The sequence below is a fragment of the Sus scrofa genome, chromosome 9 (assembly GCF_054392235.1).
Source record: "Sus scrofa isolate SSC_HxYL_T2T_F1_AM1 chromosome 9, Sscrofa_HxYL_maternal_Yorkshire_Landrace_v2.0, whole genome shotgun sequence".
Taxonomy (NCBI): domain Eukaryota; kingdom Metazoa; phylum Chordata; class Mammalia; order Artiodactyla; family Suidae; genus Sus; species Sus scrofa.
In genome coordinates this window covers 138494019-138510920 of record NC_139391.1, presented here as the reverse complement: position 1 = coordinate 138510920, position 16902 = coordinate 138494019, and positions in this window count along the sequence as shown.

The window sequence follows — 16902 nt, the reverse complement described above, 5'->3', positions numbered from 1 at the left end:
ATGTGGGAGAGAAGCAAGGTGCTGGCTCCCCCGTCTCTGTTTGACTTTTCATTATTTAAAAAAAAAAAAAAAAAAAAAAAGCACTAGTGTTCTGCATTTTTTTCAAATGGACCTGACAGTTTCTGAAAGCCAGTCTGCTGTACAGGCTTGTGATTGCCTACCTTCCCGCCTCCAGGCAATGATCCTCGAGGTAATTCAAGCCAGCTCCCTCTTCTCCTGCCCCAAGCCCTCTCTTAATCCCCCCGCTCTATGGCGGGACACCGTCTCCAGCCCTGCTGGGAGAATTACCTGGGAAGCTTTGCTAGGAATCTCCAGACCTCAGTGCAAAGCCACAGTGTCAGAACGTGACCGAGGAGGGGGTGGTGACGGGGGAGGAGTGGAGAGCTGGAGAGGAAGGTGGTTTCAGGAATTTGGTTTTTTGTTTTGTTGGTTTGCTTTGGTTATTTATTTATTTATTTATTTTTGCCTTTTTTTTTTTTTTTTTTTTTTTTTTAGGGCCGCACCCATGACATATGGAGGTTCCCAGGTTAGGGGTCAAATCAGAGCTGTAGCTGCCGGCCTACGCCAGAGCCACAGCAACGCAGGATCCGAGCCTCATCTGCGACCTACACCACAGCTCATGGCAACGCTGGATCCTTAACCCACGGAGCAAGGCCAGGGATCGAACCCGTCGACCTCATGGTTCCCAGTCGGATTTGTTTCTGCTGTGCCAGGACAGGACCTCCTGCTTTGGTTTTTTAAATGACTTTAATACAATGGGTCAAAAAACAGCCAGAGTCTGGAAACTACTGCTATAGAAGAAATGTGGGGGGTAAGCAGTTGAATTAGGTGAACTTTCATGTTCTTTTCTACGGTCAGATTCTAACTTTTGGGGGTTAAAACCTCCACCAAATGGAAAATGTTAACTACCTGGTGAAGCAGTCTTCACTCCAGAGAGAAGGCCCTAAGGAAGGAGGGTCCTCAAGAACCACGGAACCCGCCAGGGCCACCTGATACCAGCTTCGAAGAAGAAAATAGGCCCACAGCTGCCCCGATCCTCATCTCTGGCCCTATTTTCCACTCCTAAACTCTAGGACCTCTTCCTATTCTCTCTCAAGGGAAGGCACAGTCTTTAGAGCATTAGCCTGCTGTGGCCTCCTTTGCCCGGCAAAGCAATGAAAGCTACTCCTCTCTATTCTTGCCCAAAACTGTCTCTGAGGTCTATGTGGCACCAACGAACACAGGCCGAGTTTCTGCAGCAATACCTCCTTGTAAGATCTACCTGACCCTGTGTATAGAGAGGCCCTAGAACAGATTAAGAGCTCAATGCATGTTAGTTCTTATCAGTAACCTCAAATTAAAGAAAAAACTCTTAAATTCTTAATTGAAAATGCCCTTTTAAAAAATGTAAGCAAGTGCTAGGAGTTCCTGCTGCAGCTCGGCAGGTTAAGATCCCAAAAATTATCCATGAGGATGCAGGTCTGATCCCTGGCCTCACTCAGTGGATCTGGCCTTGCTGGCATAGGTTGTGGATGCAGCACAGGTCTGACAGTTCCTGTGGCTTGTGGTGTAGGCTGGCAGCTATAGCTCTGATTTGACCCTTAGCTCTGGGAAATTCCATATGTCACCTATGCAGCCCGAAAAAGAAAGGAAAAGAAAAAATGTCAGGAAGTGCTATATTTATTCATTCTTGTTGTTTACTTCCGATGGTTACCCTGACTCCTCTGGGAGCTCAGTTAAGCTGCACTTGCTTGCCCATCCCAGAGGGAGCGAAGGCGGTACCCACCAGAGGCACCAGCAGCCCAGGGCATCCTGCAGTCCAAGGTTTGCTGGCTAAACGGAGAGGTTACTGAAGGTGCTTCTCTGTCTGCAAAGGCTCCAGATGTTCCAGAGGCAGTCTCTTGAAGCCACGAGTTGAGGGAAGGAGGGTTTTATATTCTGTTTGCAGCCTCCCGGGCAGCCTCCGTCCCCCCCCCTCCCCCTCCCCCCCCCGCGCCTTCCATCCATTGCATGTTTACTAATCAGAGCCCAGAAAGGAACAGTGGAAGCAATCTGGTAGTATGATTATAATTGTTTATGCTTCTTAATATTATCATCATCATCCGGATCATTTCTGTTGTTATTCTTACTTAATGTCTAACGGCCCACAGGGCTCTCAAGATTTACACAATGGAGATGCCAGTTTAAGCTGTGGCAGCGCCTGAGGTCAGGCTCCGGGGCTGGCGGAGGCGGCGAGGACAGTCGCGCTCCCTCCCTCGCCGCACACCGCTCACTTGCACCGACAGACAGCTCCTTCCTCTGCCAGCCCCTTTCAGAGACGGTCTGTAAGGCATCTCCCGGGACGGGAGGGGATTGCAATTTTACTTTCCTGCCACTAGATGGCAGGCAACACGACGTGCGTTTTCCAAGTAAGATATTAACAGCGGTCCCAAACGATCGCCCCTCTGTCTCCAAGCATTTATTCCTTATAATAAAATCAGTAAATCTCAAGCTCATTTCTGATTTCAAGCTCAACTTGCTCCGTGTCTGCGAGCACCCGGGGTCTGCCTGCTGCGATGCTCTGCCCTTCAGGGCTTCATCACCACGGCGCTGAGGGTAGCAAGCCTGTGTGTCTATAGCTTTTCACAGTTTACAAAGCACGGGAGGGTTGGAAGGCTCTTTTGCCTGCAGGATCTTATTTGACAAGTGAACGTACAAAAGTATCGAGCCTGGCTGTAATGAAACTTCATTATATGGAACGACAATGCCCGCGCGGTGTCCCGCGGATCCATTTGCATCCGCTTTATAGGAAAACAGTTGCGACACCGGCTCTGGAAATGAATGGCAGGATTTGAAGGTGCTCAACAAGTGATAGGCATCATTTTGGCTCAGTCTCTCAGAAACCCGACGTGCTCCCCCCCCCGGGGGGGGGGGAGCTTTCCCTGCAGTTGAAAGGCCAAGTGCACCAGGCTGGGCCCTCTGCTTGGCCTGGTGATGCTCGCTCTGTGGCCTATGGTCTGTTCTCTTCACACAAAAAGGAACCAGCTACAGATTGGCATTTGCATACAGCCAGCATGAGTTAAGTCACTCCGGCACTTCAGGAATAAATTAGTCGGTTCAAGAAGGAAACAAATCCAGCGTGTGTGTGCCTGCGTGTTGGGTGTCTTGCGGGGGGGGGGGGGGATTGAGGGTGGGTAAAAGAAGTGATATCCACCTGTGTGAAATTATTTTCATCTGTCTCAACTTTATAACTCAGTCTGCAAAGGTCTAACTCCTTTTATTAACATCTGAAGGTTTTTCTCTCGGTCTGAAATTCAGAGCCACACTGATTCTGCATAGGCAGGTAATGACATACTGCAGGACTCATTGTTTTCTGCTGTGAACTACAAATGACACACATTTGTTTCATAAAATCAGCATAAAAGCCAAAAACATATTGGCTTGGGGAGTGAGTTGGTCCATCAGTGTAATAGTCCTATTAGTGTAGCTATTCAGCTGTGGGGGAAAAAAAAATCATTGCATTCCAATAATTAAATAGAGCAGGCGACTCTTATGGCTTTTGCATTAGAAATTCTGCTATTTACATATTGCATATATTTTATGATAGGTCTGGAGGGAAATGAATTTTGCATAATTTTCAAAAAAAAAATTCTAGTTGCAGGTGGAGGTTAGAGAAAGGCAGGGGTTGCTGCCCCAGACTGACCTTTCACCAAGTCCCTTCCTCTCCAAGCTGCCGAGATGACCCTGTGCAGGCTTCCCAGGTCATCCCCTGTCCTGAGCCTCCCAGCCTCTCGTACCTTTTGAAATGTGACTTGCTGCTTCTGAATTCAAGTTGCAGAGCAGGTGCAAATTCTGTGAGGGAATTTGCACCATGGACAGAGCAAAATCTCACCAGCTTCATTTCATCTCTGCCCCGAGCAGACTTTATAAAGCAATAAAGACTGAATGTCCAAGGGCTTGAAAGAAATGTGTGGTGTTATCATCATCAATTTATGAAACTCCCACAAGGAAGCAGACATGATACAAAACATACAAATTGTACGCGTTGCTGCCTCCGGAAGTTTAAATGGCAAAGAACAAAATGTTGAAATTGCATATTACTTTCTCGCTCCCCTCCGCTCTCCTTCTTCTCTCCTTTTTTCTTTTCCTTTTCTCTTTCGCCTTTGAGTTGGAGGGTTCCCTCTGGCGAGTCAAGCCTGGAGAAAGCTCTGAATGGAATAGCTTAGAAAATAACAAGGTGTGAGCCAGATCTAAACACTGGGTGGGGGCCAGAGCAGCACGGAGAAGTCACAAGAGGGCTGTGTGGGCGGGTGGGTGGGTGTGTGTTGAAGGAATGAGAGTTAAATGGGGTCAAGAAAGAAAGGAAAGGAACAGAAATAGTCACTGTGCTTCTGTGTTCACCCTACTGATGCTGTAAAACCATCCCTCTACCATCCCACCCTTTGGGATTCACTGACTACGAGCATCTTTTCTGGACCCACCTACCTGCTGATGGACAGGACCACAGTCACTGTATGATCACACCTCTGTGTTTAGAACGTGTCAGGTGTGGAAACAGGCTGACAGCTCAGGTCTCTGCCCCTGAGGAGGTCACAGCCTGTGCAGGGGACAATTCTGTCATCCCGGGACTGAGGAGCACAGGGATTAGTATTGAGTACAGTGCTATGGGAACAAACAGATTGGCCCCAAACGTCTGGCACAGCCTCAGAGGAGAGGGGACACCTTCTAAGAGGCTGCCGGATATACTGGAATTCGGCAGGGTTCTGGGCACGGAGCAGGAGGCGCCTACAGTATAACATCACAAAAGCGCACGGTCTGTTTCTGGTGCTGAGCCAGCCTAGAACATTGCAAGTTCAAGTCATGAAGCCGGTTGAGGTCTTACTTTAAATACAATTGGCCAAGTCCTCTTGATCGCAAAAGCCACAATAATCTGACTGGAGCTGGAGAGTGAGGATGGAGGAGGGGGGGGTCTTTGCTTTTAAAAGGAAAGTGTTATAGAAGCACGAAGGTGGCTCAGGGAACTCGAGAAAGAGGTTAGTGAGGCCCCAGAGGCCACTGGAAGCAGAGACTTGCAAATTCTCAGTATCCGGGTGCCCCGCATCTCACGTTTCCGCTCTTCTCTCTGTGTTTCCTCTCCGTCTCTGCCAGTCTGTCTGTCTCTCCCTCTCTCATTCCCTATGCAGCGTGTATACAGGTTGTTTAAAGCCTTTCTCCTCTGCTTCTCTTGTCCATAAGAAGAGGAGTCTGATGCCAAGAACGCCTCAGTTTTCCAGCTTACCATCCAGGAACCCAGTGAGAGCTTGGCTTCTTTTTCTCAAGGTCAGCTTCCAAATTCCCAGGGAAGAACTGGGATTGGCCCAGGTTATACCAGATGTCCACTGTGGAACCATCTGCTGAGGAGGGGACATTAGAGTGTTTGTACCAGACCAAGTGGGACACCAGCCCCACAGCCAGTGTGATGTAACAGGGGCGTGAGGGCGGGGGCGCGTCCCAGGGCTGCCCGTCCCTGAGTCCGTGATGGAGGGAAGGGCGCATCCTGGGAGAACGCTGGTGCTGAGTGGTCAGTTCCAGAGGCGCCCACTCCACCATGGACTCTGCTTGCAAATGACAGGGAAACACGGCCAGCTTGAGGGAGACACAGCATGCTAGGACCTCATCTGCTCCCAAAGATAGGCGGCAACTCTGTGTGGAATTCATTATAGCATCCAATAACTTCCTTACTAGGAAGCACTTCTTTATATCTAAACTGCTACAGTCTGAACTCCCTTTAGAGCACACGAAATAGTTGCCTCATGCCATAGACTCAACGACAGCTACTAAGTGAGCCTACGTGTCCCTACAATCCAGTGGCTGCTGATAGCAAGCTCCTACCCGGTGATATGGAGTTTTAGCAGAGAATGGGATCCAGCCTCTGCTGACAAGGTGTCTGAAGTCTCTAGGAAGATGGTAAGGAGAAATCAACAGCCCCCCCCATATTAACATGAAGGCATTTGGACACGTCTCCCGGACCCCTTCTGTAGAGCCTGCTCTGTGGGAGGAACTCACCCCCACCCCCACCCCCATCTCCATCCCAGGCTCCAGCAGCTCATGTGCTGGTCCAGGGTTTGAACCAAACCTGGTTAGCCTGGGAGTTCCCATCATGGCTCAGCGGTCATGAACCTGACTAGTACCCATGAGGATTCGGATTCGATCCCTGGTCTTGCTCAGTAGCTTAAGGATCCAGCATTGCGGTGAGCTGTGGTGTTGGTCACAGATGTGGCTCGGATCTGCTGTGGCTGTGGCTGTGGCGTGGGCCAGCAGCTACAGCTCTGATTCAACCCCTAGGAACTTCCATATGCCACAGAATCGACCCTAAAAAAAGGAGAAAAAAAAAATGGCCAGCCTGAATTGGGAGCCTCTCTGCTCATTGATGCTCAGTTCTGCCCCCCAGGGAAGCTCTCTTTAGCTCCAAGCTTGCCAGGCTCTGGTAGGGGGAGCAGAGAGCTGCAGATGAAGCAGGTTCTGCCAGACTCCAGGGAGCACCCTTCATTCAGACCCTGAATCTGCACTGCCCTCACCTGCCCTCGGCTCCTCCTGGAAGGGTGGGCAGCCTGAAAAGCAGGACGCTGTGGGCCCCAGCCAAAAGAAGGGAAAGAGAAACACGCCTGGGAATTAGAGGTGGAGGCTTAGAACTGCACCAAGGGTCAAAGAGCGACAACTGCTGAAAACCAGGGCCAAAACAAGAAGATTCCTGAGCATCTGGATGGGCTCGAGGTGCACGCAGGTGGCACATAGGAGGATTCCAGGCCCTTCCTGTGACCTGGCAGTAACAGAGGTCCAGAGACACAGGTCATAGCACCCAACCTCGACTCGAATCTTAATTTCTCACATGAGTTTCACACAAAATCTTTACTCTCTGGAGGGGTGAGGAATGGAGGCAGCAGCTGCCATTATTTTTCCACGCTCCTTGGAGCCAGAAAGCCTGGTTTTAGTGGAGGTTGGAGCCCAGCACGAGGGGCGGCGCGTGGCTTGGGGGAGGCGCCTTGGCCTTTTCGCGCAAAGTGGGCTCGGCGCGCCCCCTCGTGGCCACCGCGCTCGCCGCGCGTCCCGGGAAGCAGGCGGCCCCACGGACAAATGGACTCCGCGTAGTTAAGCTGTCAGGTCTAATGTGTTTATTTGACTCTCTGCTGTTAAAATGATTTCTCTACAGCACTGCGGTTATTTACGACTATTGTCAGTACAAGGCGATGAGAAGGCAGCGCAGAACAAAACAACAACAGCGGAAGGAAATGTTCTGCCTGGGAGGGCAGGGGGCCTGGTCACAGCCGCTCCTGCGGCCGCAGAGGCTGGAGCTGCGGTTTGTTTTCTGAGTCTGCAGCCGGGGCTGGGAGCTCACGCATTCCCGATGCAGAGCGCTCTACCCTCCGCCCTCGGCCCGCCAGCAGCGCCAGGGAGCGCGGGTGGAGGAGCCCTGCCCTGGGAGCGCAGCCCCTGCTTCTTCCGCAGGAGCCGTTTTCACCCGAGCCACTGGAACGGATTCGGAGCATCTCCGATTTTCTAGGATCCAGACCAATGTCTTCCTTATTTGGAGGAGCGTGAATTCTTATTTTTATCTTTTTTTTTTTTTTTTTTTTTTTTGTCTTTTTAGGGCTGCACCTGCGGCACATGGAAGTTCCCAGGCTAGGGATCGAATCACAGCCGCAGATGCCGGCCTGCGCCGCAGCAACGCCAGCTCCAAGCCACATCTGCAACCTACAGATGTGCTGCAGCTACAGCAATGGCAGATCTTTTAACCCGCTATGTTGGGCCAGGGATTAAACCGGCTTCCTGGCGCTGCAGAAATGCCGCTGAGCCCATTGCACCACAGTGGGAACTCCCCTCGCTCCTAGAGACCAGTTGGTTCCCCTCTTCCCCTGGTGCTGGTTCGGGAAAAGGTCTGCTCTGATCGGCAGTAGCCCTGCAGCACACATGGACGTGGGAGGGCGGGCTAGACTCCTGAAGTCAGTCTGGGCTTAGATTCAGTTATGTGTCCGTATAAAATCAACACACAAACAATCGTCTTCCAGGGTTATTATAAGGTTTGAATGCGTTAATACCAGAGAGGTCTTAGAAGAGTAGCTAGGGCATAGTAAGTGCTCATAAATGCTAACTATTATTATCTTTTGTGATGGTGGCTTTCAGGTCCATCTCTCTGAGCCTCAGACATCACTGGCAGCGGTGGTTCATAGACAAATCACTTGTTGCCCGCAGACCTGTGTTTATATATGGCCTTTGCTGCTTATAAGCTACAGCACTTGGAGCAAAGCACTTAGGTTCTCTGTGCCTCAAATTTCTCATCTAAAAATCAATACCCACCTCAAGTTTTCATATAAATTATCCTATTTACTCCATGCACAGGGCTTTGCTCTAGGAGGAAAAGGGCTGTCACGGTGCCCACTGTACACATGAAACAAGCAGGACTCAGAGAGGTCGACTCAGGTGCCCAAGGTCACCCAGGAGGTAGGAGGCGGATTCAAGCCAGGAATTCGTTTCCTCTGACTCCAGGTCTGATGCATTTTTTTGAGATAATGCATGTAAGAATACTATATACAAATGAAAGTTGTTGTTATCGGGCATTTTTTTAGAGGAGCAATCAGAAGAAAAGCATCCCGTTTTCTGAATGTGAATTCAGAAAATTAAAATCAGAAACATTTAGATCCTTCCGAGGGTGAAAATAAGAAATCCGTAATACCAAAAAGAAGTAAAACCGGACACAACAATCTGGTATCGCGTTTGAGACTACACCACAGACGTGAATGGAGCAGCGACACCGGCACGTCCCCTTCCTGGGGAGGAGTGTCTGTGTCCCGGATGGCGGGAGCTGACCGTCTGTTTACCCGGGGACAGGCGGCCGTCTGCTTAGCATTTATACAGCGCTTGTCTCCTCCGCAGCATCTGGAACGTGGTAGAAGGGGTCACGGCTGGGTAGCGCGGGAGCAGCAAGGATGCCGGAGCAGGAGGGGTCCTGGGGAGGTCAGGAGGGTCTCTCGGCTCCGCGCCACCTCACCCCAGGGCTTGGACTCACTGTGGGTTTGCTCTCAGCAGGGGACTTGCGCAAAACTCTCCCTCTGGGAGGAAGGCGTCCCCCCTGGGCGGTGATGGAAAGAAACCTGGGTAGCCCACGGGTGGATCACCTTACACATCCAGCCCCTCCCTTTCCCCTAAACCTTCCAGAGCCTCCTCCTCCCCCTTTGTCCAGTCTCCATCTCGGCCTCCTTTCCAGCCCTGCACCCCCTCTCCAGTCTGGGCAAGTCTCCACTTCGGGTGTGCGGGGTGGGGGGTGGGGGAGCCCGGGGTGCAGAAAGGAAGTGAAGCCCTGGCTTTTCCATTGCAGCTCTGTTCCCATGAACTCAGCCCTGGGAGCCAGTCTCCTAACTGCCCCACGCTGGGCTCCCAGCTCCGGCAGAATGATGCAGGGCTCCTTTGAAAATATGTGATACACCTGTGAGGTGTCCCCATGTTTCCACTTTTCCTGAAGTCTAAGGAATATATCTGCCTAGGACAAAGACGAGGGATTTTTCTCTCTCTCTCTCTCTTTTTAAAATGAAGGCAAGGAAGAAAGAATGAAGAGTCAACTCTAGTCATCAGAAGCAAGACTGTGCATCCAGGCTAGTAACGTAATTATCCTGAAATGTGATTTTCAAAATTTTGGTTGTTTTTTTTTTCTGTTTAGGGCCACGCCTGTGGCATATGGAAGTTCCCAGGCCAGGGTTCAAATCGGAGCTGCAGCTGCCAGCCTTTGCCACAGTCATGGCAACACCGGATCCAAGCTGCATCTGCAACCCATGTGCCAGATCCCACTGAGCAAGGCCAGGGATTGAACTCGCATCCTCACAGCGACAAAAACAGGTCCTTAACCCACTGAGCCACAACAGGAACTCCCTCGAAAATTTCTTGATGTTGTGTTCTTTGTTGTTGTTGTTTATTTTAAATGATTTTTATTTCTTCCATTATAGCTGGTTTACAATGTTTTGTCAAGTTTCTACTGTACAGAAAGGTGACCCAGTCACACATACTCATATAAGTTCTTTTTCTCACATTATCCTCCATCATACCCCATCAGTGCAACGTGGGGATGGGACAGGGGGGCCACAAACACCTCCTGCAGCTCAGCTTTTCTGGGCCTCCTTGAGTCCCAGAGGCATAGGCAGGTCCCAGAAGTTCCCATAACACCGCCTCCTCCGTCTCAGCAGTGAGGCGAGTAGGCAGCTGAGCTGACCTCCAATGGCTACCAGGAGGCTCACTGGGACAAGGGAGAGGGGAGCCCAAAGCAGAGACTGGCTGATGGGGAGATGTAGGGGTGACAGAGAGAGAAGCTCTGCCATGCTAACCACAGCGGGAGGGCGGGCCAGTCAGCTAGGAGGGCTCACTAGCCTTGACCAAACCCAGGCACTGGCTTCATCTCCAGAGGCAGAGGAGCCCCCAGCAACCACAGGACTGGAGGACAACATAGATATTTCTTCACTGTGCCCCCCAAGTGCCAAGTAGCCCCTCGTTCTTGCCCTCCACACCCCCGGCCCCATCTCAGAACAGAGCTGCCAAGAATAAGGGAGGCTGAGTGACCTTCAGGAAATAATTTCACTGAACAAAACGAAGCAAGTTTCCGCCCTGGTAGACTAAACAGCAATCTCTTTGTCACCACTCAGAGGACAGGGGCTCATAGGAAGAGCAGGCACGACACAGACCCCATTTGCTAAGTGTCTGGATCCCAGCTAGGGCATCACTGCCCCTCAGACAGCTCAGCCTTTCCCCGTAGAGCCCGGCTTTCTCCTCCCCTCCCTGCTTTTGTGGTTCTACTGAGCCTGGAGAGCTTTCCTCCTGTGTCTCTCCATCGTCCCCTTCTCCCCAGTCACAGCTGCTCTTCTCCGGCAGGGGTCCCTGAGTCCTCCTCCCTCTTAGGCGACCCCTTCGATTTTTCCTTCCTTTACACATAGGTCCATTTGTAGGGCCCAGACCAATGCTCCTGTGCCTCAGACGCTTAGGGATACAGATATGCCTGAGCCACAAGGTATGTGCAGGGAGAAGTGTCCCCAGATCTTAGAGCGCTCAGAAGATCAGAATGTGGCTCCATCGAGTCGCGGAAGCTTTGCACAAGGTTGATCTTTAGTACACACTGGTCGATGGAGTGCCTGTCGTGGCTCAGCGGATAAGGAACCCGACTAGGATCCATGAGGGTGCGGGTTCGATCCCTGGCCTTGCTCAGTGGGTTAAGGATCCGGCGTTGCCATGAGCTGTAGTGTAGGGTGCAGATGTGGCTTGGATCTGGCATTTCTGTGGCTGTGGTGTAGCCGGCAGCTGTAGCTCCGACTGAACCCCTAGCCTGGGAACCTCCATATGCCGCGCGTGTGGCCTTAAAAAACAAGGAAAAAAAAAAAAAGGTTGACTGAGTGAAGGACAGCTTGATCTTGGATTCCTGGCAGCCTCTTTCCCTGTTGGTTCTCCCGGGCACGCAGGCACAGGACTTCAGAGGCTCACGCTTCCACCCAGCAGGGCATGCAAAGCTCCTAAAGTGCTTCTCAGGTTCCAGTGGCCACCACCAAGTAAATACCTGTAAGGACACCTCCTGGCCTCCTGGTGTCACCACGTGGGGAGGCGGCTGGATGAGGAATGACCACAGCACAAAAGGACAGTTTCTATGGCGTGGAGCCTCAACCTTTCAGCTGTTGCTGTCATTGTTGTTGCTGCTTCTCAGCTCAGGGCTGTGATAAAAAGACTCATTTCCCATGATTCCTCCCTGGTCTTTTTGAATAACTCCACCAGTCCACCACTAAGACCTGTTGATGCATCCTTTGGGGGGAAAAAAAACTCCTGGTTTCTCTTCTTCCTCTTTATCCTGTAGTCCTCAAATGGGTCCAGCTCTTCACGCACAGAGGCATCCCTCAGGTCCCCCAGCTTCCCGTTTAGATAACGCTTCTCCCCCCAGTACACTCTCCTTCTCAGTTCACGGGATATTCTTAACCACTTTCATCCCCGTGGGCAGAACAGCGGCCCACGCTGAGTAAGCTGGTAAGAAAGAGTTATTGAATAATTTGGCATTTCACCCTTTATCTAACATATCAGGTCTAAATTACTCCACCGGAAATTCAAGCCCCTCTGAACTCAGCCCCTCACCCCAGCATCCTCTCTCTGCTTTGGAGCCAAGCCCTCCTGCTCGTCAAGGGCCCTGGGTATCTTGTTGCCAGATACCTGTCAGAGTCCAGAATGAATCTGAATTTTGGTGGGAAGCTCCCTCATCCTAGCATGCTTCATCTTTGTTCCCAGACTCCTTCATTCATCTGTTTTAATTCTACCCAGGCTTTCTTGTTGACCGGAAGAGGCACTCAATGCAGAAGCCCTCTGACTGTGCCACTGGGAGCATCCTGGGGTGGGGGGGCATGGGAGGCTGTTTCCTGTGCACCTGCCATGATCTCCATCCCACAGGTTTGCTCGTGTGGTTCTCCTGCCTTTCACGTGCTTCTCAAATCATGTCACCCCTACAACTGTGAAGGTTCCCTGAAGTCAGGCACTATGTTAGTCTTTTTTTTTTTAATCCCCTTTTAAAATCCCTGATCCCTATCGTACTCTCCTCGTAAGACCGCCAGGCTTGCACCCGCCCCCAGCAACTGGCACAGCTCCAGACACAAAGCAAGCACCTGCTGCCTAGATGACATCTCTCCTGCTCTGTCCTGCTGTCTCCTGTGGCCAGTTCCCAGGGGATTTGCCCAGTTCTTGCTAAGTTCTCAGCGCATTGAGGGAAGGTGGACTGGCCGAGGGCTAAGTTCAAGGGATCTTTTTAGAAAGAATCTTCTCCACGGACTCTAATTAAATGACCTCTCTGTTTCTAGCAGGGCAGGCGTGGGAAAGGATACGGAAGGGGAATGTTCTGGAGAACTCTGATCTTCCAGCTGAAGCCCAAGGGCAGTGTCCTTGGCTGCTCACCATGCTTACTTTCTGGCATCGTCATGCCAGTGCGCGTGGGAGCCAGTGAGTGTTTAACAGAAAAAAGCCGTCACTGTGATAAACACCTTGCAGCAGGTCCAACTCCTTCCCTGCACTGTGCTGGGCACACTGGGCCAGCTTCTGGTGCAGAGGAAGGGCTGGGTATGAATGAAGCTGACTGCCTATCCTCCCCCCCCGCCGCTTGTTAAGCTGGCAGCACAATTTTTCCAGATGAATATGACCCAAGAACATTCCTAACATAAAGCTTAAAACTCCATTTATACGGTGGGTATTTGAATTTCCCCCGCAATTCCAGAGAGTTACAGTTAATATAAAAATTATATTCTGGGAGTTCCCTGGTGGCCCATGGGCTAAGAATCCAGTGTTGCCACTATCGTGGCCTTGGGTCGATGCTGTGGTGCAGGTTGGATCCCTGGCCAGGGAACTTCCTAATGCAGAGGGCAAGGTCAAAAAAAAAAGCAGGGATTCTGAGGCTAGGGGAGCAAATGTGAGCGTGGTGGCCCAGGAGGACCTTTATAAAGTGTAACAGGGTTGGTCCTCAGGACCCTCTGCTCTCCGCCTCACGCTACGGCTTGCGGCAATGCAGGACCCTTAGCCCTCTGAGCAAGGCCTGGAATCGAATCTGCATCCTCACCGACACTAGGTCGGGTTCTTAACCTGCTGAGCCACAACAGGAACTGTGATATGTTGCTGATTTAATTCCCACTAGAGAAGCATCATTAGTTTCCATTTATAGGCAAGGAAACTGAGGCTCGGAAAGGTTAAGTAACCTTTCCAAGGTCACATCAGCGGTGAAGGGGGCACCAAGATTGTTCTCTATCTGCTGCCTGCGAGTCCTGGGCTCCTCCGAGCGCTCTCTGGCCAGAGGAGAAGCCCTGGCAGAGAGAGGGACAGGCGAAGACTGAAAAACAGGGGCCGCTCCCAGCCCTGGAATATCCTGCAGCCTCTCTGTTCCCCTCCCACCTTCCTCTCCTCTGAGCAGAAGGGCCTGGAGCCCCTGGACAGACTCTTTGCACCAAAAGCGCTCTGGCTAAGATGCCTTTTTGTTAAAGCGCATGTGTATTTTTGGAAAGGTTCTGGAGCATGAGGGCATGAAAGGCTGGGTCAGACAGCGCCTGGGGCGGCGGGCGGGCGGGAGACCCAGCACTCCAAAGAAAACCAGGAGCAGCCACTTCAAAAAGTGGTTTGATATGTTTCCCCCTGATTTTGATCTTAAAAATGTCTGGAGCCCCAGACAGCCACGGGCTGCTTTGGCTGACGGGGACTCTAACCCCCCACGACCTCCCCGCCACAGGGCGAAGGCTCGAGTTAACAGGACTCTTGTGTGTGATGGAAAGCGAGGGAAAGCGTGAGAGACGGAAAAACACCAGGCTTGACAGAGCCAGCTGGTTGCTGCGGAGAGGAGGCTTGGGAAGTGTCAGCAGAAGACACTGTGGGGACAGCGCCAGGCTGTGTGATGGGGGAGGCACCCCGCCGCCTGAGAGATTCCGGTGTGATGCCCTGGCTGGTTTCCTTCCTCCTGGACCAAGGGAGATGCGTGGACCACACGCATCTCCTCATCTCTTAATCCCTCCATCTTTGACCGGGGACAAGATGGCATTGATGAGTTCCCCAAGGAGCTCAGCTTCTCTAGGGTGAATCTTTTTGGGGTTTTCTTTTTTTTTTTTTTTTGCTGTTTCAAGCTTCCTCTTTTCATGGGTAGTTTTTCAGCAGGAGTAGACAACACGGGTTATCCAGCCATCGTTTGATCAGGCCTTTCACGTCCGAGTGACAGCCAGAGGACAGAGTTAAGCTAACTGCATGAGGCAGTAGGCAGTTCCCCACCCCGACACACACACAGGCGAGCACTCAGCCCCAGGTCCCTGAGGGGCTGCAGCAGCCAGACCTCAGTGAGGGTTCCCGGGTGCTTGGCTGGGTGGACCCCCGTCTTCTAAATCTCATCTTCCCTATGCCTCTCCCACCCCTACACACACACACACACACACACACACACACACACACACACACGCCCAACATGTGCTTTCTCAAGGCCAAGTGCTCATTCGACATGCCTGAAATTCAGTTCCAAACTCTCCTATTCACATGTCTTCATAAAAGAAGAACATGAAAAACAGACATATTTTACAAAAGGACTGGGAGTCCCTGTGGGGGCTCAGCCGGTGAAGGACTTGTCTCTGTGAGGATACAGGTTCGATCCCTGGCCTCGCTCAGGGGGTTAAGGATCTGACATTGCCACCAGATGCATCTCAGATCCAGTGCTGCTGGGCTTGTGGACACACAGGCGGAAAAATGCAGCTCAGATTCACCCCCTAGCCCGGGACCTTCTATGTGCCATAGGTGCAGCCATAAAAATAATGAAGAAAGAAAAAAAGAAAGGACTCAAAGAAACTATCACTAAAATATTAAGAAAAGCTATCTCTAGATGGAAGAAGTTAAGATGATTGTTTTCTTCCATTAATTTGGTTGTTATAGTTGTCACGAGAATATATTTTTTCAACACGGGAAATACTCAGCTCTTTTAAAAATCCGTGTGCTTTCTCAAGGCCAAACATCAAAAAATAAAAATATAAAAATAAGGTGTTCCTGTCATCATCAGTGGTTAATGAAGCTGACCAGGAACCATGAGGTTGCGGGTTCGATCCCTGCCCTTGCTTGGTGGGTTGGGGATCCAGCGCTGCCATGAGCTGTGTGTTCACAGATTTCATTCTTTTTTTTTTTTTTTTGTCTTTTTGTCTTTTTTTGCCATTTCTTGGGCCGCTCCCACAGCATATGGAGGTTCCCAGGCTAGGGGTCCAATTGGAGCTGTAGCTGCCAGCCTACACCAGAGCCACAGCAACGTGGGATCCGAGCCGAGTCTGCGACCCACACCACAGCTCACCGCAACGCTGGATCGTTAACCTACTAAGCAAGGGCCGGGATCGAACCCGCAACCTCATGGTTCCTAGTCAGATTCGTTAACCACTGCGCCACGACGGGAACTCCGACAAATTTCATTCTTCAGCTTCGTGAACAAGAACCCAGATTCCAGTAACATCTTTCTTTTCTTTCTTTTTTTTTTTTGCTTTTTAGGGCCACACCTGTGTCATATGGAAGTCCCCAGGCTAAGGGTCGAATCGGAGCTACAACTGCCAGCCTACACCACAGCCACAGCAATGCTGGATCTGAGTCGCATCTGCAGCCTACACCACAGCTCATGGCAACGCTGGATCCCCGCTATTTTTATTTTATTTATTTATTTATTTAATTGTTTTGTCTTTGGCCTTTTTTAGGGACCGCACCCACAGCTCATGGAGGTTCCCATGAGACCCTTAGCCTGGGAACCTCCATAGGCTGTGGGTGCGGTCCCTAAAATAGACAAAAGACAAAAGAATAAAATAAATGAATAAAAAATACAAGATATCTAACGGGGTAGTATGTGAAAAGCTCATCAAGTGCCTTGGACTGGAGAGTTGGCTCAGAGAGAGGCCCTCCAAACACTGATAAAGCTCTGTGCTCCCAAGAGAGAGGAAATGCCCAGAAAGTGGGGAAAGTGCTGGAAAAAGTTCTAGAAGGACCACAAAGATAAATTCATCTTTTTTTTTTTTTTCCTTTGGCCAAACGCATGGCATATGGAAGTTCCCCGGCCAGGGATGGAATCTGAGCTGCAGCTGCGAACGACGCCACAGATGCAGCAACAGGGAATATCCTTAAGCCACTGCCCAGGGCCAGGGATCGAACCTGTGCCTCCACAGCAACCCGAGCTGCCACAGAGACAACACCAGATCCTTAACCTACCACACCACAGCAGAACTCCAATTTTGCCTTTTAAAAAAAAAATTGTCTGTTTAAAAATAAATATTCTGGAGCCGTTCCCTGCCCTTTAGGTTCTGTACGTGTAAAATGGAAGCGTTGCGTTCCAGGACTGTGAAGATGTGCACATGTCATCAGCCTTTCATGCCCGGGAGTTCCCACCCCATCATCCCCCGCCTCTGGTCTCCCTCTGCCAGG